General features: G+C 39.3%; 1 pseudogene; it reads right to left on the reverse strand.

Annotated features, from left to right (window-relative positions):
* Positions 1 to 8,437: 8,437 nt before the first annotated feature.
* LOC105064989 (bridging integrator 3 pseudogene) overlaps positions 8,438 to 22,399 on the reverse strand; it is a 29,106-nt pseudogene continuing 15,144 nt past the window's right edge.

Consider the following 22,399-nt stretch of genomic DNA (forward strand, 5'->3'; position numbering starts at 1 on the left):
TTAACGGGGAAAAAATCCATCACTTTATACACATTTGAAGAGAGATTCAAGTCCTGAGGGATTTTTAAGAAGCAAAACTGGAAGCATCTGACAGGGAATTAGATACCACTTCTGTTTAGAAGAGGACCATTGAAAATGAAATTTTCTCTTTCACGTGAACATTAATCGCCTGCCACTATAGTTAAGAGAGCAGACCTGCTCTCTCTCTCCGACACAGACCCGAGCACGAGGTAGAGGACTGGACTTCCTTCAACCGTAAATGTTCTGTGACTCCACCTAATGATGAACAGGCTGGCTCTCCTGATATTATATATCGAATGGCAGAAATCCAGAGAGATCCTGTCTGTCCAGCTACTTAGTGGTAAATGTGTGCTACAAGTTCATTCTGCTAATTCCATTCCATTTATAGAAAGTCATCACTTTACTGTGATGTGTTGTTCCTCGGTCCAAGGCCAAGCCCTTCACATTTCTTCTTGATTCTGTTCTCCCCATAGTCTCTATGGTTTAGATCTTAAGTCTCTTCCTCTCTCATGGTTTGCCTCCTGCAAAAAGGAGCCAAATGTAAACCTGAAAACACGCTCGGAGCTCTCCTGTCCTCCTCTCTAACACCTCATTTTTCATCTTTTATGTCAGTTGATGATGTGTTCTCACTGTCTCTGGTAACTCAACTCCCACCTACTCCTCCATCCACTGACATCCACAGCACGGAACTGAAACAACTCCAGCAAGTTTCTCAGAGCTTTTCTATCACCATCCCCATAGACATCTCTCAGACCTTCGCGTACAAGCAAACTTTCCTCTCACTCACATCTTTCCAGGCTTGTGTCTCTCTTCCCACCACCATTACACACACAGAGAAGCTGTGGGACCTGAGGGAGGAACATATTAGCAACAGTAAGGAGGCAGGGCATTTTAAGGACATATAAGGGGAGTGATGAGTGGTTCATTTTGACTCACTTTGGTATAATGGTGGTGAGGCATAATAGACCCCTGCAAGGCATTAAATTTTAGGCTGAGGAACTAAGAATGACTTATATCTGCAACAAAGAACCATTTCATGTTTCTTAGCAGAAAATCATCATCATCTTTAATGATGACACATTGGATGGAAGACTCGAGGTAGGCAAACCATTTGGGAAGATCCATTTATCTTCTGCATGCTTCTCTTTGCTTCTCATCTGGGAACCTGTGTGGTTTCACTTGAGGAGATGGTATTCAAAGTGAGCATTTGCTTTATTTCAGAACAGAAGTTTATAATTTTGCCTCTAATAGAACAAGTTTCCCAAAATACAGGCGTGGAATACTGATGGTCCTAGAGATGGTGGGGTGGAGGGTTAGTGGAAGGGCATTGAATAGCCTTGAAACCCATGATGGGAATTTCAGTTATCTTTCAACCTATTTGATGGTATCAAAGGGGAAAACATCATTTTGGTGCTCTGTATCTTGAGCACCTCTCTAACACTTTGTTCATCTTTACTTACAAAGAAGTATACCTTAGGCACAGAGCCTTCTAGACATTAGCCTCTATTGCAGGAATTTAACACACTATCTTGTTTTCATGTATTCATTTTTGTTATTACCAAGTGAAATTGCCTTCCACTTATGGTGGCATTAAATATCTTCCTTTTAAAATGAATTCATCTAAGTAAAATTTAAGAAGGAGGGGAGTTGATTTATAGAAAAATCTTAAATAAAAGTACAAGGGCCACGCAGTTATGGCGAAAACAAGAAGGGGAACACCAGTGAATAGAATTTGGAAAACCATAATTTGGTGGAAAATGTGGAATTTGGGAGTCAGACAAAATTGGCTTGATATCTAAGGCATGCTGAATAATGTAAGACAATTTTCTTAAACTGTTTTGGTCTCAGTGTCTTCATTTGGAAAAATGAAGAAAATAATACCTACTTGACAGGACTGTTGAGAGGAATTAGAAGAGAAAATATTTAAAAAGTGCTGAGCACAACACAGTGCACAGAACACATACTACATTTCAGCGTCCCCTTCCTTTCCTTCCCCTGCTGACCACTGGGATTGGCCCTTGCTCCCTGCTCCTAAAGTCCTCCCTTTCACAGTGTAACCTGTAGGCAGGCTCTTGGGTCTGATGGACTCAGTGAGTGAGTTCTCTCCTTGTCAGTTCTTCTACGGACAGGCTGCCATGGGGCTGTCTGTCCTGCTTCAAGGAGTGGGGAAACGCCTGGCTGCAGGTGGCAGGAACTCCCAGACAAGCTCTCCCCACAGGCATGCTCCTTCCTCCTCTTTGTGAAGGAATAGTGTCGTTTGTTCCTCCTCTTTCCTTCTACCTGCAAAGCAGCTAATAATCTGCCCTTTAATTGGTTCCCCCATGGAGGAACCCAGGAGCCCCACCTAGTGCAGTCAAAACCTTGAGAACCAGCGGATCTCGGGCTTCTTAAGAATTCTTCACCAGATAAAAAGTCAAACCCTACTGTACTTCTCACAAGCTTAAGAAAAACAGTTTCCCTTTCTGAGCTACAATTTTCTTATCTGCAAAATAGAATGATGAAGTCCCTCTTTTTAAGGTCATTTGAGAATGCAAAGGCTTCTAGCACTGTCCATGGCACCTGACATGACGGCCGCTCCATGGTGTTAGTCCTCTCTGAGTATCGCCACACTCGTGGACAGAACTACCATTTCAGAGCTGTAATCTCCAAATTCTTTCTCTCATCAGAAACAAGAATCTTCTCCAGTTTTAAAACATTCCACTTTCCAGCTGGAGGCTCCTTTCTTTGAAAGGTAGTTAATTTCATTGTTTGACAGATTACAGTGTTACAAATTTGATTTAAATATTGAGTTTAAATTAGCCTTCATTTATGTGTTGTTCTTTCTGGAGCAAGACTGGATACACCTAAGATTTAATGACTTATCATTATTCATCTGTTTCCAGGTGGCTTCTGATTTGTTATTTCTCCACCATCTCTGGTTCCTTTGAAGGATTTTCCATTTGCCTTTTGTTTCTCAGTATCAGATGGTTTTTCCCTACCCTTCAGTTAGTCCCACATTATCATCATTGTGATGTATAAAGAACCCTAAGATATTCAGACAATTATTTTGTATTATTCTGGGATTTCTAGCCAGCAAACATGAGTGCTTAATAAAGTAGCACCTAAGTGGGAAGACAACACAAGTTGTCTTCAAAACCTAGAGTCATAGAAAGATTGAAGGAGGAAGGCAGCCACATGGTGGGTTGAGGGACAACCACTGCATAGAAGAGTAAATTCAGCATGGCATGCCCAGCAGGACTTGAATAGGCTAAAATCATACAAGGTAGGAGCTAGGAGAGCCTTTGAATTGCTACCTATTTCTTTCTGATATTACTTGTGAGAAAGCTAGAAGCTGCCATAGAGAAATATGAGCAGACATACGACACACAAGTTAGGTCCCTTTAGACCCATTAGGTCTCTGATGCCCAGCCCAGTACTTCCTCCTCTACACCACATTGTCTCCTACCCACCCACTACCATTCTCCCTCTGATGACTGTCCCCAGCCTCAAAGCCTCATTACACCACTGTCAATGGGGTTATCTTCAGCTCTAAGAGTCTGCACAGGATTATTAGGCTTCTAACAAGGCTCCTGAAGCCTTTAATCCTTAGAGTCAAAGGATATAAGCATCTAGAAACTGAGAAGCAGAATCAAGGTAGTCTAATACAAATCTTCTTTTACAGAAGGAAAAAACAGAAAAGAGAAAAGAAAAGAGACAAGAGAAGACCCGAATGACTTTCCCAGCGTTATACCTCGTTACTGACAGAGCTAGAATGCAAGTCGTAACAATAACTAAGTTTATTGAATGGTTACGATGTTTAAGATACACGATGTTATGATATTTACAAGCATTGCTTCATTTATAGCTCTCAACAAATCTGAGGAATGCCCAATTTTTCCTGTGTTTTTCAGATGAGGTAACCAGAGCATGTAGCACTAACCTGTCTCCTGAGACATCATGCAGTTATGGGCAAGACACTGGGGATACAGAGGTAACTAAAACCCTACCATCATCCACATGGAGTATAGAGTCTGGTCACAAAGACATACACATGAAATGTGAGCCTTAGGCTCTGTGATGAGTGCAACAGTAAGAAATATAGACAGAGGCAGCTCAGAAAACAAAGTAACAAATTCCCCTCTGGCCTACTTTACGTACAAATTTGAATCCCATGACCCTTCTTCTTAACATTGCAATAAAGGCATTTTCCATGTTATAAGAACTGTCTTTTGTAAGATTCTCATAATGTTCTATGAAATAGATGAACTGTCATTTAAACAGAACTGTCTTATAATACTCACCATTATAAATAACTCTCCAAAACACATCTTTGAATACTAAACATTAAACATATTTTTTTCCTTTTCCCTTTGACCATAAATGTAATTAGTGGCTCAACACACTCCCGTTTCTTTCCCAAAAGCCACTTCCCCCATTTTACATACAAGTAAGCCCTCGTCCAAAAGCGTTAAGCTGTTTGACCACGTTGAAATAATTAATAAGTAGTTGGTTTGAGCCTGGAATACAGGTTCACAGTTTCCAAGGTGATGCCTAAAGGTTGTAGGAGAAAAATATTTCTCTAGGTTAGGGTTTCTCAATCTTAGTAATACTGATATTTGTACTTACTACGACTGATAGGTAATTCTTTCTCATGGGAGAGTATCCTGTATTGTAGGATAACTAACTACCCAATAAATGCCAATAGCACCCCCCCACACACACATACCAGTTATGACAACCAAAAATATCTACAGACATTGCCAAATGTCCCCTGGGTGGCGCCAAAGTTGCCCTCAGTTGAGAACCACTGCTCTAGAGGGTTCCTGCTACTTTGATCTGAGAGCAGATTCTCACTGACAGCAATGACAGTAAGAAGGCATCCTTCTCAATACTGAATAGACTGACTCACAACCACATATGCACAAATGAATCAAGTGTAACTTACATATTAAACCTCAACAAATTCAGGATAAAATACCTATAAGGGTTTTGAAGTAGGTTATCCCAAATAAGAAGGCAAAATATGTTATTCTGAAAGGCTTTTAGGATTCCTGCTGGTGTCCAACAGAATATATGATCCACATAGACAATAAAATGAAGGCAAAGAACACAGAAACACACACCAGCTCCACGGTTATCATGGTCTTCCAAGCTGCTAATCTCCTAGAATTTCTCTGAAAAGACAAACTGTATGGAGAGCTTGTTATCTGCCACTCGTGTTTGAGTCCTTGGGTAGTGATGCAGGGCCTTGGGAAGACTCTGGCAGTCAACAAGGAAAACCGCAAAGCTCCAGGAATCTCTTTCAGCTAATGCGTAGGTGTCTGGTTTCTTAGAACACAGAATAAAGGGTATCGAAATCCTGTAATGAGTCCACGTACGTAGCCACTGACTGCATCCCTCACCATTCTGATTTCAAGAGACCATGGTTAAAGGGTGCTAGTGAATCTCCCAAAACCCATTCAGCATAAAGCAAGCAGAATTTGGCACAATGTAAGCTTTGCTTGAATTGCTCTTATATGGGAATAGAAAGAAAAGAAGTCATAACTAGGTGGAAAAAATGGCCTGGAAGTTTGCTTTGAGATACATTGCCATTCAACGCATAGAGTCACGGGTTTTCAAACAGGAGGACTGGACCATTGTTTTCCCTTGTGCATCTCTACATCCTGTGTTTTCAATTTGATGACTAAATGCCTGGCCAACAGCACACAGACTCCAAGGTGTAGTGGAGGGGAAAGAGGTTCTAGTAATTACTAACTGGGAACTCACAGGCAGCATCCTTCATTTCTGAGTCCCAGTTTACTTAACTGAACATACTTCCTCAGATTGTTTTAGGATTCAATGAAATATTATATAACTCCTCTAACGCAGCATCTGCTATGTGATAAACACTCAATAAATGTTACTTCTTTTTCCCTTTATCACCCTTCAGTAGTCAGGCTGTGGGCTAGTGATCATTCTTCTTATTTTGTAGATCTTTGGCATTTTGCTAAATAAACTCTTCAATTAAAATCCGGGATAGAGTCCCTCACTTAACCTCCGTGAGGGAACAGATCATGTCTGTCTTTTTCTGTTATTTGAATGATAACTTAGTACTTGGCATATATTAGGTGCTCAATAAATCTTTGCTGAAAGAATGATTACGTAAATAAATAAATTGAACAATTAAGTCTTGGTATTGGGAAGGGAAAAATATTGCATTTATTTAGTTCTTGCCCTGTGCTAATCATCTTGATATACATTCTCTAGCCACTAACTTATTAGTTTTCTCAAATTGTAGTCACGTTTTTTGGAAGATGAAACTGTGGCTTAAGTAACTTGGCTAAGGTCACTTGGTTACTAAGTGGGTTTGGCTAAACTTCAAACTCCTTACCCCTAGTACCTTAGAATGTGAACTTACTTGGAAACAGAGTCATTGCAGATGTCATTAGTTAAGATAAGGTCATACTGCAGTATTGTGGGTCCTTAACCCAATGTGACTGGTGCCCTTATAAGAAAACGGGAGATCCACACAGGAGGAAGATGGCCATGTGATGATGGAGGCAGAGGTTGGACTGAGTTATCTACAAGCCAAGGGATGCTGAGGATGGCTGGAAAACAATAGAAGCTTGGAGCATGCAAAACACCAGATTGCTCAAAACTCAGTTCTGAGTATATTGTACCCTTGATTTGTGTCTCGATTTAGCATTTTAAAAAACAAGCCTTTATTCACCTGGATATAATAACAGTGCCTGCCACAACCAACAGACAGACCTGGGGCTCCAATGCCCAGTTACACAGAGCAATCACTGGCATGTCTTCACTGGCATTATAAAATGTGGCCGAGAAGACAGGCTCTCAGAGCAGGAAGTCCACACTGGTGGCAGGAAACTCAGGTGGGGAGCACTTTTATTACCAAGTATCAGTTATTTATGTCAGTTCCCCAGTGAGACTTGTCTGTGAGTCTGGGTGACATGATGGACTCTGGTCTATCTGCTAAATGCAACTGTGCTTAGAATAAATTTTGAGAAGCTACCTAATGCAGAAGCTTTATAATGCTGTAAAATATAGCGGCTAAAATTAAATGCCACTTACTTATTCAGAGATGAATTAATGGACAGGCTGGTCAAATTCAAAGCTTTTTGATGTATAAAACTTCATAAATGGAACTATTCCATCGATAGGCAAAGTATAATGAAACCCTGTCTTGATGTTGTTTTAAGGGGGCATGTTATTCTGAGTGTTTTATTTGCACCTCATATTAACAACCTCTGTGGAGGTAAACAAAGACCACCCAAATGAGAACAAGCACCCCACTTACTGACAGCAAGAAAGGGAGCCACTGACACAATTTGCATTGGGCAGAGACTCAAATCAAAGGCCGGTGGAGGAGTTGAAAAGCTCTATGATGGCAAGAGGGGAAGGTTCAGCCTGAGGGGAGGTTGTGGGAGTGAGTCAGCAGGAGTTGGGCTGATGAGAGGAGGGGCACCCTACATAATTGGCGAGGCGGGGCACATTTGTCTTGCCCTTGTTGGTCCTAAGTTGAGGGGATGGGGGAAAAACAGCAAACTGTCAGTTTAGTCCTGACTACTTGAGGCCAATTGTAAAAGGTGTGGTTTGGCTTCCTGATGAGACCCCCTTCTTGTCTTCAGTCAACTGAACACGAAGCAATGGCCCAGGGCAGAGATAGGCTTTTGGCAGGGAACCCTGGGGCCCCTGTTCGATGTCTGCCAAGGTCCAAGGCCGCATCAACCCAAATGCACTTCCCACTGAACATCCTTGGGCAGCTGTTCCTCCTGCCAGCTGTGAGGTGTGTAGTTTGTCCCAGGAAACCATGGCAGCCTGTTCCTGAAGCCTTCCCCCTGAAGAACAGCCTCAGGGTACTGTTCTCTCTGACCTAGCCCAGCTGCCAGCATAAACCCACTGCTCTTGCTTTGAGGATGTGAACCCATCTGTGACATGGTGTGTGGTAGGATATTTATATGAGTTGAATCCCGGTTACCTAGGGAAACTAGGAAACTTGAGGATCTTCCCTGAACTTGACCTAAGGCATAGAGGTGGACTAAACCAGGCTTTGTCATGCGGAGGTTGGAGTGAGGGACTTGGTAAAGCTGGAAGACCACGGGTCTCACTCCCTAGGGCAGGCTGACTTCCCAGATTCACACATTATGGGAGGGCAGGGCCTCTCCCCTTTAAAATTAAAATAAAAGTATCTGATATGGAAAGGAAGCAAGGATGGGTGGACTCCCAAGATGGGTCTTTTGGAGGCAGATGTGATTCCAACCATGTAAGCAAAACAAAGACCTCAAGTGAGTTGACAAAGCCCTTGCCATCAGAAGGCTGGAAGCTTGCTCTGGTCCCAGGCCAGGTTGTGTCTGCCGGCCCTTGCTACTGGGTGAGGAGACAGCAGCCTGCTTGGGTGCCAAGCTCATGCCAAGGTAAAGCGAGAGCGGCCTCTATCCCCAGCCTGCCAGCTACCATACTTCTCTCAGAGGCAGGCCTTCTGCTGGGCTGATGCCTGAGCCCAAAGTTGAAAAGGATAAAGACTAAAGAGGCTGCCTTGTATCCCAGGAGTCTTCTGAGGGGACCAGGGGCTCAGTCATCAGCCACAACAGAGAGGCTCTGAGCTCTCTCAGTTTGGTCTCTTTCCCCCACTCTTGCTGTCCAAACTGCAACGGGGTGGCCAGGCTGGGCAAGATGTCTGGTCAAGCCTCCGAAGTTACCGTGCATTTTAGAGCAGTGCACAGCTTGCACTTAGGTGAGGAGCTCACAAAGCTGGGCTGGAAGGAGTGCAGCCAGCCACTGCACACCCACAGCATCTCTTCCAGGAGCTGTTTTGTTTTGCTTTGTTTTGTTGGCATCAAGGTTGTCCTGCACAGGCCAAAGCTCCTCTCGGGCCAGGCGAAGCTTGGGCAGCACCGGCCCTGTTTTGTCCTTTCCCTCGTGCTTCTCCGCCTTGGCCTGCAGTCCCCCATGGTCCTCCTATATGGGAAGCCTGCTTCCCACCACCTTTCCACCACCATGTCGAGGCTCTGGAAGACACTGACAAACTTTTTTAAGGCTTCAGTCATGGTCTTCTGGATCTGGTTCACCTTTTCCTGGTTGAGGGTATGTCCATCCACTTCATGGTTATGTCCAGGGTTGTCACCATGTTCAGAAAGTCCTGGTCTTGCAGGCAGAGGGGATTCGAGCGTAAGTCTAAAAACATCTTCACAGCAGATTTGAACGTGATTGGGTGATTCTTGGCAGTCTTCTTCATGTCCTTTTGTAGCCTCTTGGTCTGCTCTTCCAGCTGCTGGAGTTTTCCATGTTTCCTTTTAAGGTCTCTCTCCACCGCTGCCCAATCTTGGAAGGAGTCCAGCTCATGGTCCTGAACATGGCCCCGCTGCTGAGGTCCTTAGCTGCAACTTGATCCTCCTTTATTTTTTTAAGGAGAATTGTTTACATAGAGTAAAAAAAAAATACGATGCCAGGGACAAAGGCAATACAAACATGCATATGAAATACAAACATATGTATAGAACATTATACGTACAAAGAATGCTTGTAGGGGGTTGTACTAATGCAGAAGTAAGAAGCTTGGAGCAAGGAAGAATTCTCCCCTACAGGTTTCAGAGGAAGCATGGCCCTGTCAATGACTTGATTTCAAACTTCTGGCCTTCAGAACTATGCATTGATGAACTTTGGCAGTTTTCTTTTTTCATTTTTTGTTTTATTTATTTATTTTTAATTAATGTATAGTCAGTTATAACATGTCAATTTCTGCTGCACAGCACAATGTCCCAGACATGCATGTACATACATATTTTCGTTTTCATACTCTTTTTCATTAAAGGTTATTACAAGATATTGAATCTAGTTCCCTGCGCTATACAGAAGAAATTCGGGGGTTTTATCTATTGTTATAGATAGTGGCTAACAGTTGCAAATCTCAATCTCCCAAATCTACCCCTTCCCACTCCCTTTCTCTAGGTAACCATAAGATTGTTTACTATGTCTGTGAGTCTGTTTCTGTTTTGCAGATCAGTTCACTAGTGTCCTCTTTTTTTGTTTGTTTTTTAGATTCCACATATGAGTGATATCATATGGCATTTTTCTTTCTCTTTCTGGCTTACTTCATTTAGAATGACAATCTGTAGGTCCATCCATGTTGCTGCAAATAGCATGATTTTATTCTTTTTGATGGCTGAGTAGCATTCCATTGTATAAATATACCCCAACTTCTTCATCCAGTCATCTGTCAATGGACATTTAGGTTGCTTCCATGCCTTGGTTATTGTATATAGTGCTGCTATGAACATTGGGGTGCATGTATCTTTTTGAATTAGAGTTCCCTCCTATCTGATATATGCCCAGGAGTGGGATTGTTGGAACAAACAGGAAGTCTATTTTTAGTTTTTTGAGGAATCTCCATACAATGGTGATGTTGTTGAGAAATCTGAGTTAGTAATTATTTCTAAGGGTCACACCTAAACCAGATCCTGTGATCTTAAGATACAACGAACTTGGAGGGGAATGTTTCTGTGATTACATTATAACATCGGGAGGTGTCTGGCTAGTGTCACTAGTACCAGTAGAATTTTCTAAATTTGCTCAGCTTTTAAGCTACAGCCATCAATTAGAAAAAGATTTTCTTAAAGTGTTGTTCAGGTTTTTCTCAATGATTTATCTGCTTTCAAACAGGGTTCACCCTCCATGTGCACTGTGGATTTAATTGCTTTGTCTATATTTTGCCATTTTTCAGACCTAGGAGTGAAAATATATGTTTCATATATGAAATACTCTCTTGAACTAAGAAAGCAGGAGGGATTAAGAGGACTTCACCTGAGCCCTCCAACAGAGCTCTAAACTCCTCATCTCAGACTCTTGGAGCTTAAGAAGCATTGGATGACTGTGGAAACTACCAAACCTACAAATGAAGCAAACTGTACCAATTTCAAATGTCTCCTGTGTATATTCCATGTTGGAAATGGAGCCCCCTGCCTTTTTTATTGTTAGAGGAGTCTCAGTTTCTTTCTTGTGGTTATCCCCCACTATTGGATATTGATTTATCATTTTCATAAAATTGCAAATGGAAGCCTGTTGCCTGAGACCTGTCATAAATTATGAAAATGTGTTCAGCAACTCTGTAGGAACTGATCCTCTTATGGAGAGAATTTCCCAGAGCTAAATGTAACTGCTTTGCATAAGTTTGCAAGAAGGTTTAATGTTCCTGGCCCTCTGATAAGGAAGAGAAAGTAGAAAGGGACTAGCATTTGTTAACAACCTACTAGGGACCAAATTCTTTGCATGGTACTTAGTTTGATGCTCTTAACACAATGAAGCACAATCACCCTCTGCTTTGATAGAAGATAAAATAGAAGCACAGGATGATGAAAAGACATTCCCCAGGCTAGTGAAGGAATAGAGCCAGGTTCAAATCTAACTTTGTCTGCCTCTGAGGTTAAACCTCTTTCCACTTACTTCATTGCCATTCTGGAGTGGAAAAGTAGTATCTCAGATAGGGGTGTAAGGGGTGGTTTTTATTAACATCAACCTAAACCTTGTGCTCTTCAAGTTCTGACAGATTTGCTCCAAGGAGCCATTAAGAAAGGCCACTGATCCAAGCACTATAAATTAACACCTTCCTCATACACAGCTATGAGCAGCTATTTAAAACCTGGGTAATATCCTCCTTAAAATAAGTTGCAGTTGTCTGGGTATTTATGCTCTGTCACTCTTGGTTTTTCCATCCTTGACTCCATTAATAGAATTTTTCTTAATTCCTGTTCTCTTTTTATGGCTTTGCAAGGGGGCTAATTTGCAGGCAAAATTGCTAATCTTACAGTTGCGTTCTGCTTTGTCAGCATGAAGCTGACTGAGGAGTTATTAATAGAAGAATAGGATTCCCTTTTCATCCTTTTGCTCTTGACTGCTGCAGGAGGTGGGACAAAATCCATTATTTAATAACATTTGTTCTTCTTGAAAGGTCATCATTCCAGCCTTTCAGTTTCCACTAAACCATGGCAGTACCAGCAGCCACAGCAGCCACTTTCTCTTCCTGAAAGGCTCCTGGAATCCCTCCAGCTTATACGGCTGGTGTAAAATTGTCTTTGAGATCCACCTTGGGAATGGGGTCCAGCTGGGAGATTCTCTCAGTGTTTCTGTGCATTTTCCAAATAGTTATTTCTAGCCATGATTATTTATAAGTGCCCCAGTCACCTACATTCCTGGAATGAACGCTGGACTTGGAATATATGAGTTGAGAATTGTATTTGGCTGCTAGTAGCACAAAATTAGAAGTAACAGTGGCATAAACAAGATAAGTGTATTTTTCACATAAAACATATCTTAAAATAGGCATTCAGGATGGGTATGGTGGCCTCATACTATCATCAGGGACCCAGGCTCCTTCTGCCTTTCAATTTTATTGTAACTACCTTGTGGTATCCATCCTCACAAGTGACCCATACTCTCAAACAGCCACTGGACCCATGACTATAAATATATGAGGCTAAGCAGGAATAAGAACATAAAGGGCAAAAAGGGACAGATCAGCTATCTACCCATCTCTTAGGGACTTTCCCAGAAGTCCTCCCAACAAATTCTGTGTATCTCCTCCAGCTGTAAGGTAGACTGGGAACCATAGCCTTTTAGCTGGGCACATTGTTGCCTCCAGATTAGCCAGGGTTATCTTACTAAGAAGAAAGGGTAGGGAAATATTAGAGAGGCAAGTAGCATGTCTGCTACATGGAACAAAGAGAACGACTTTAATAAAGTCAAGCCAATAAGCCCTTCTTATGCACCTATTTCATGTCTGGAAATGAAATAGAAAGTTTTGATTAAATCCTGTAAGGAACAAAAGCTTGCGTATCTTTTGCCCATGTTTTCTCAAGTCTAGAATGCTTCCCCCCACCACGCCCCACCCCACTCACTTGGAAAACTTGTATCAGTTATTCAAGGCTGTTCTCCAATAACACCTGCTGTCTGATGCTTCCTTGGAAGATTCTTCCCAGGAAGAATTCATCAGTTGCCAATTGTTCAGCTCTGTCACTATAGCACTTTTTCCTTACCTCTACTTTGCCACCTAATTTCTCAGAGGCAGGATGCTGAAGTGAGGATAACATAAGAAGTAGGTAATGCTGACTTCAACTCCCAAGCCTGTCACTTACTAGCATTGAGCCAGATGCTTTTGCCCTTTGAGCTGCACTTTTCTGTTTCTAGAATAGGGAATGCTAAATTCCACCTAAGGGGCTTTTGTGAAGATTAAATGAGATGATATGTACAAGCATGACTACCAACAATGCTTATGTTAATTTATTACGCTGTATTATATAACTGTTACGATTTACAGGAAAAAAAAAAAAAAGAAATAAACTTCCATCTTATTTAAGCCACTATTTTGTGGATTCTTAATAAAATTCAAAATAAATTTAATATTCTAATTAATAAAGTTTCTGGAGATATATTTTTAATATGCCTTTCCTTAAAGACCTACTTAAAGATGTATTTTATCCAAAGGAGAAAGACATCAAAATAGTCAACAGTGGGGAAATTTAATACAAAAAGACTGGCAATGAATACGAACCCATGCAGCCTAAAATCAAGTCTAAATAATGACAGGTGTAATTGCAAAATTGTTACTTGAAAATTTAAAAATATATAAATATGAAAATAACAATAAATAAAACATAACAGAAAGGTTTTCCAGGTCATATAAATACAAACAAAAGATAGAGTAAAAGAGCAGAAATTGATGACAATGAAACTACATGATTGTTCTTTTTTATAGCAGAGTCAATAGATAGAATTCTGTTCTCAAAGACAGTATATTATTAAATAAAAATGTGAGCAAGTTACTTAAAATTATAAACATAACTAAGAATGGAGCTAAAAGCAAACTGGATACCTTTTAAATCTCTAGATTAGAAGAACAAAGACAAAATTCTCAAATTATAGCTAAAGATTTTTTTAAAAAGAAAAAACAAGGACATATGTTTTAAATAACAGAAACTATAAAAGTCATATGTTAAGACTGTAATAGTTTTGTTAAAACAATAATTAATAATTATAATAAAATAATTAAATTCTTCTTAAAAAATGTTTATATTAAATCAAAATAAGAATTGATATGCCTAAAACAAAACATCTTCAAAAATTGATAAAAAGGAAGGGCAGGGGAAAAGCCAGAGTTTTAAAAAAAAAAGGATACACTGTTGTTTTTATATTATTATTGCTGGTAATATTATTATGATCAGACTTGAAATCAAGGTAAAATTGATTAAATGTTGTAAACAAAAAAGTTTACTAAAAATACAACATATGGGACTATAGCTGTAATGACTTTTAAAGCACTGAAATAAATAGAACCAAAGAGTATGAAGCAAAATTCATGGAAATGCAAGCTAAATAGCTAAAAAAAATTATAGGCATAGAGCACTCAATATAATAAGTAATGTGAAATAATAGGTATGTATAAGCAAAGCTAGAGAAATATATCTGCATGTAGAGAGAGGAGAGAGCTCATGAGAGCATGAGTGTTAAATCAAACCTTATCATCTGTAAATATAAAATAAACTTTCTTTTTAAGGACTTATAGGATAGTTTTGATAATGATCATATATTAGAAAATTTTAAAAGCCTCCATGAAACTCAGAAAATAAAGCTATTATATACTACTTTTTCTGGTGTAAGTGAAACAATATAAAAACTGTTAACAAAGAGGCATATAAAATTCATTTATAAATGCAGACATGGTCTCTTAATTTGTATTCCAAAAAGGAGGGTATCAAGAAAATACCTAGAAATATCTGTTAAAATTACAAAATAAAAACACTAATATTAAAATCCATTTAACTCTGCCAAAGATATACTAAAACAAAAATTTACATAATTTAAGTAAGTTAAGATATATTAATTATATACTTAAATAAGATTTTGAAAATAAACTGAACAGTATAATTGCTGAATAAAACCAAGATGGGTTCCCTTGAAGAAATAAATAGAATAAATCAGCCAGTTTTTCTAAGAAAAAATAAGTGGGAGAAAACAAAACATATAAAATTAGAAATGAAATGGAGACAAACGTCTTAAAGTTACAGAGGAAATTACTGAAAATAATGTGTAATCTACTGTAATATGTTTTGAAATTCTGTATGAAAGTGATTATTTTCTAGGGTTTAAAAGTAAATTCAAGAAACAAAATTTGTGACTTTGTTCTGTAAATACGGTACACTGGAAATCCTATCAATTCTCTCACTGTAAAACGCCTAGGAATAATAAATAAGAAAAGGGTATTTATAAATGCAGAACTGAGATTACAAGACCATAAGTAAAATTCTTAATGATGAGATATAAAGTAGGAGCATGAATTTAGACTGTAAGCAAACATTTAAAAGGTAACTGCCCTTTGTATATTTATAGACCCAAATATTTATTACAACCTACTATCTGTCCAGAGTGAGATTATGAGACCTAGGGCCAGTGCAAGGTGGAGAGTAAAAATAGAGACCCTGTAAAGAGCTGAGATTCCCAAATCACTATTTTATTAATAAAAAATGTGAACTAAAAGAGAGAAAAAGGAAAGTGCCCCACATGGAAAGTTAATTCTTTTAGCCTTGGAGAAAAAATATCTCCCATGTGAACTGTCGCCTGTGTCAACAGTATCATCAATCCTAAAGTCACAACCTAAGAATTTAATTTAAAGCTGTTCTAGGTTAAGACCACTTCTCAGCACTTAAAATGAGCAACACAATTCCTCTCCTGAAAAATATACCCTTAATCCTGGTCCCATGGAAGTACTGAATATAAAGCCCCAGTCAACATAATTCCACAAAAAATGTGCAAATCACACTTAGCATAAAGCACACAAATCACAAAGCAAAACCGCCATGAGTGAGGGTCAAAAGAAAACACTCACAGCAAAAACAGACTCCCAAAGACCTCATATATAAGATTTAAAATAAGACTAGTCAAAACTAAAACATTATAAAAGACACCATGAAAGCCAAGGGGTAAATCATTAGAATTAGAGTATTTTAAGATGCTTATATTATTCAGGAGAAGGGCAAAAATATTTATATAATTCAAACTTTCTTAAGCATAAAATAACTTCAAGGTTAAACTTCAAGTTGACCATAAAAAATAATAAAAACAAGTATATCACTTCAAAATCAGCAGGAGGAAAATGGTAAGAATTTTTTTTTAAAGTCTATCCAAAAGAAAGCAAAAAAAAAGAGAAGACAAATAAATAGAAGTAAAATTAACAAAAAGAACAAAAAATGCTAAAAATGCAAATATACCAGTAATTATAATAAATATGAATGGATTAAAATCTCCAAGTAAAAGAAAATTTTGTCAGATTGGATTTTTAAAAATATTAATACTTTTTATTTATAAGTGATATAAGTAAAGCATAAGGGCACTGAAAGGTTGAAATAAAATAGAAGGAAAAAGATTTGTCAGGCAAATACTATCCAAAAGAAATTTATACCTGTTATGTCAAAATTAAATAAAATTGACATGAAAGCCAAAAGCATTTTTTAAAATAGAAAAGGTTACTACATAACAGTAAAAGTTTTAATTACCCTGTAATTTTAATGATCCTAAATCTATATGGACTTAGGATGACCTCAAAATAATATAAAGCAAAAAAAAAAAGTGAAACTTTGGGTAGAAACAGATAAACCTATGACCTAACAGAATATTTTAACACAATTATCTGTGAAAAATTAAGCACAAAAATCAGAAAAGATATAGAAAGTTTGAACAATGCAACTAATAAACTTGATCTACAAACTTGATTTAGTATCTATCTATCATCTATCTCTATCAGTCTTGTATCCATGTCAGCAATCTCAGACAATTTCAAAGAATTATCATTACATATTATATATTACACATTATATATATTATACATTATATATTTCAAAGAATTGTCATTATACAGACCATATTTTCTGACCAATGTAATGCAGTGAAAAGTTACTCACAAAAATATAATTCCATACAATATAAATTGGAAATTTTTAAATTTACTTTCAATATCAACCCCAGTTAAATGTAACTCTGTCTACTCTCCAACATCCTCACAGCAGAACTGATTACAGAAAAGCCAGGGCTCTGCTGATGGTCTTATTTTAGATTCATGATCACTAAACTCAAGCAGACTTTAAAACTGCTTGGTAATCCTGCTAATTTCACTTTCTCCTACTCTGTGACTATTCTGTACCTTTCTGTCTCTCCCCAAAACACCACCCCTACTCTCATGCTTCCTCTCAGCTAAAGACCTTACTTGCTATTTCCCTCAGAAAAAAGAGGCATCAGAAAATATATTCACCTATGTCTTCTTCAGCTTTTGTTTTGATGCATCAACTCTTCATGTCCCCTATAGGCTTCAACCCCCCCACATTTACACTCGGTCCCATTTCCTGTCACCTACCCAGAAAATAGCTCCAACACTTCTCCACTTTATTTCCTATGTCATCAATTTTCATAATCATATAGATATGTACATTTTCCCATCTTATAAAGAGAACACATTTTCTTCCATTTATCACAATATTTCCCTCTCCCCTTTTATAGGAAAAAAAAATCCTTATGATGACTGCAAGAATGCATCTGGTGACCTCCAACTACAGACAGCATAACTGACCAAGACCCCAACTGCCATACTCTGAAATTTACCTCTATGTTTGCACCAAGGCCCTGTTTCACACAATCTCTACTCTTAGTCAGTGGCTGAGTATAGCAGGAACACTAAAGCAGACACATTCAGTCCACTAAATAAGACTCCTCTGATGCCTGACTTTGGCTCAAGGACTCTCTGACAGCCTTGCAGAAATGTCTTAAGCTGCACGGCAGTCCATGACATGGCCATCCAATCTTCAGCCCCTTCCTCCTTCGTGCGGAGTCAGATTTCTCTTTTCCCTGATAGTCATCTGGCTCACTCCCTGGCTCTTTGCTTCATGGCTCCTCCTTTGTGAGACATACATTAAGTACCCTCTTTAAATCTGTGGTCCGAGGGGCTTCTTTTCTTACACTGCTTATCCACCTTTTTGGACTTATTTTTCTCCACCATGCTCATCACCATCAGACAAACTATATTGTCTAGCCTGCATCTCTCCATTAAAATGTAACTCTGCAAGGGCAGAAATTTTCATCCGTTTCATTCATTGCTATAATTCATATGTACACTGCACAATTATCATATGTACAAGTTCTCAATTAATATTTGGTGAATGAAAGAGTAAATAAATGAATGGAAAGACTTTTTCCTAGGGTCACAGGTTGGCCCACTGCCAGTCTATAGATTTTTCAGTCGTATCTAGACCAGAATACGTGAGAATGTGGCTCCTGGCTTTGAGTCACTAAGTCTCTCGTAGTGACCCGAGAACCTTGGGTTCTATTCTGGCTCCAAACTATCAGAAGCATCACGTGCTTCCCTCACTTGTACTTAAATGTCACTTTCTTGAGCTCCATCCTACTCCCCTTCAAAGATATATATAGTTCCAACTCCTGCAAATCAGTGTCTATCACAGGCTTTTTCTGTCTCTCCTGAATGGATTGCCATGGTCAGTCTTATTGGGGAATGGGAAATAACACTTATTGTGTGCTGGACATCATACAAGCTGTATCTCATTTAATTGCGGTAACACTCCCAGGAGTCAGGTGGGTATTATTCTATCCCTTTTACAGATGATGACACAAACATCTGTAATTAGGCCCAAAATCATATAAGAAATGATGCTCAGGATGAACCCATATTTAACTGTAAATCTGCAGTTCAAACTATTTCTACCCTTGGATCTTGTATTAGTTTTCTACTGCTGGCAAAAAAAAAAAAAAAAAAAAAAAAAAGCCTATTGTATTTAGCAGCTGAACAAAATACCCACTCATCATCTCACAGCTCCGTAGGGCAGATATCTAGTACTGTATAGCTGGATTCTCTGCTTAGGCTGAAATTAAGATATTAGCCATCTGGGTTTTCATCTGGATCTCAAGGAATGCTTTCAAGCTCATACCTGTTACAAGCAGAATTCAATTCTCTCCGATTGTAGGACTGATGTCCCCATTCCTTGTTAGCTGTTAGCTTGAGAAGCCACCCACACTTCTCATCACATGGCTCCCTCAAGCCAGTAGCAGGTCATGGACTCTCTCTCATACTTGTACTCTCTCTGAGATCTTCTGATACCAGCCACAGAAAACTCTGCTTTTTAATGGTCCACGTAATTATATTAGATCCACCCAGATAACCTCCTTTTACCATACAATCAATAACACAGTCATGGGATGGATATCTCATCACTTCCACAGATTCTACTCACATTCAAAGGGGGGTCTATTACACAGGGAAGAGAATTAGAATTGTGCCTACCAGATACTGCAAACCTGAAATGAGACCTCCTGTTTCACTGACAGCCACCTGGCCTCAAAGCAGGCACTAATATCCTGATGGCTTTCCTGCAGTCATAAGCTTTCCGAAACAGCCAGGAGCAGATTTCCATCTTGTCTTAATTTAATCTCCTCCAATTCCATGAGATTCCTTCATCCTCTCAAAGAGTTGGCTAGGCAAGGCTAGGACTGAAACAATAACAATTAATCATCTAATGTATATGATGATGAAATAGGAGTTTGAGGAGAAATAAAAGTAAACTTTCAAATGCATTCATAAGTGTCTAACTAGAAACTAGAAAACTTTGTCAAGAAATAGCCAAAATTATTTTTCTTATCTCTATGAAAAATATACTCGGTACCACACTTCTTCCTGTAATTTTTGTCTTGTTTAGTTTCATGTAAACTTCAGGCTTAGCAAGGAAAAAAGCTCCAGGCTGATGACCACACAATGAAATCTGAAATGGTCTGAAATGGCTATGAGAAATTGGTACTAATTATGATTCAAAACTGGGGATGTGAAGGTCTCTTCAACTCACCACTATCTAGAGAGCCGCTGGACTCAGCTTTCCCCAGCTCACCCCAGCACACAACTTGATGAGACAACACATCTGCCTCAGATTTCAATAAATGTCCCCATGGGAGCACGCACAAAGTAGACGTTTTTACTTGAAGGAACAGAAGGATCCCATAACACTCCAAAGTATAACAGCATGTTCTAATGGAACACTTAAACCAGTAGGAACTTTCTGTCTATCCCAGGATTTCCATGTCATCTCTCAAACCTCCAACAAAGAAATGAAAATGTACAGCTGCTGGTGTTGCAAACAGCTCTCCTCTGTGGCCTTTCCTGAGACCCTGAGAAATTCCAAAGTTGCTTTGTTCTCTACTCTGTTAGAGGCTGTGAATTTGTTTCGCTTATATGGCCATTATTTTTCTCATCATTTTTATTAAACTATTACCTTCTTAAGTGAGGAATCTATGCCTTACTGTATATGTACATATAATTCAGTGTCTGACACTTAGTAATTGATTAATAAAATGTCTAGTGATGCACCACCAGCCAAATGAGTGTTCTGTTATTATTCCTTGTGCACTGTTTTAGTTTCAGTTTCCTCAAGACCAAGGTTATATATTTATGAGTTAGTGACTTGAGTTAGGGTACTGATTATTAGTGAGAACAAATAAGAAAGACTTAGGTTCTGTCCCTGCTTATAGCCAGTTACAGTGTGAGCTTGCTGGGAGCATCTGGGGTGGATTCACAAGGATCTGGTGAAAGCAACAAAACCACAGGAATGGATTAACAAAGTTCAAATGGGACTGGTGAATGTATCCAGAAAAACACTGAGCTCCAAAGGAAAATTTCATCTGAGTACTAACAACCTCTTGCATCACTCAGATCCATTTGTCCTCTCCTGTCCTAAGGAGCTCCAGGACTGTAATACACATGTTTTGTTTTTGTTTGTTTTTTTAATGAAAGTGTTCTCACTCCTCTGAAAGCCCAGTAATTCACATTCAATATGGCGGCCAGTTGTGATATCCTGAAACACTAAAGCAAGAGAGCCTGTGAAACAAGATACAGCCCTACTGCTGTAGTTTGTCTAGAGGGCAAATTTGATATGCCGCTCCTTTATCAACTGCCCAGCCTAAATTCCCCTCACTTTCATCTAACATGTTAGCTGGTCTAGATTACTTGCTTAGTGGGGTAACCCAGATTTTAACACCTAAGAGATAGTAACTAAGTACTCTATTCTTATTCAAGCATGCTTGCTATAGTTGACCATTGTCATTACCAGTCATGGAAGTATGAAGAGCTACTCAGTGATTCCTCTCGATTCCAGGCCTGCCTGCTTAGTGTAGCAGTCACCCTTTCTCCTGGTAGTGACAGACACGCTAATTTCCTGTAGCCTGTACAGTAATGCCCTCCTTAACCTACTGGTCTATTAACAAGTGAGGAGTCCAGAGTGATTCAGTGGTAGTTACAATACCCAGCTTAGTAGAACCCTACTTTATTCCCTGGGAGAGAGTTGCCCCCACCACAGAACTAGGTTCTGTAACCTGGTAGAGGCCAAGGTTAAGGGAGTGGAAGCCCCAGTTCCACAGGTGGACCATGGAACACGAGAGTTGGGGTGGCCACTTTCACTTTCACTCATTTTTCAGAGCCATGTAGTTTAAACAGGATAAAATACTCTGAGTTCAAGGTATATGATACATCTTGAAGAAAAGTATCCCACCCTGCAAGCCTTTTCCCACTGCCAGTGTCTTAGCTGAGTGTTCACTCTTTTACCAAGCTGGCTGTCCCTATGTGATAGGGTACATAGTAAGACCATAAATCCATAATCACGAGCCCACTGTCACACTTCCTTTGCTACAGAATGGGTCCCTTCATCAGAAGCAATGTTGTGTTGGCCTCACACCAATGGATAAGACTTTTTATAAGCTGTCAGAAGGCACTGATGGGAACAGCTCTACAGGAAGGAAGGTCAAACCACTATCTGGAGTGTCAATTCCAGTCAACCATAAATGATTTCTTCCTCCAAAGTAGAAGGCTTTTGATATGATGTTCTGCTATCATGTAGCCGCCTGGTCTCTCTAAGGAATAGTTCCTTGGTATTTGCTTCTAGCAGATTTGCATTTAGCAGGGATGATAATTGGATCAGTCTTGGTGAGGGAGAGTTTATGTTGTTGAGCCCACACATAACCTGCAAATCTGCCACCATGGCCTATCTATTAATTGCACAAGCACTGGGATACTGAGGAAAGAATCTAGCTGACATCCTCAGCACAGGTCATTCTGTCTTCCTGCGCTGGATGCTGTCTGGTGGCATTAAATGTGAGACATAGAGATCTGTACATTCCAGCAAATCACTGTTCCTTGTTATTCCTGATATACATTAGACAAATCCTGGAATTGCTTTGGCTTAAGAATTTTTCTTTTCAGAGCTAGGCTTGTACTCTTCCATCAGGGCTGTGCTGAGTCCTCACTCTGATTATTAGCCAAGAGGTAATGAGAAGTGGTACAGGTGAGTTTTAAGACAGTCACTTTATAAGG

The sequence above is a fragment of the Camelus bactrianus genome, chromosome 13, assembly GCF_048773025.1.
Source record: "Camelus bactrianus isolate YW-2024 breed Bactrian camel chromosome 13, ASM4877302v1, whole genome shotgun sequence".
Lineage (NCBI taxonomy): Eukaryota > Metazoa > Chordata > Mammalia > Artiodactyla > Camelidae > Camelus > Camelus bactrianus.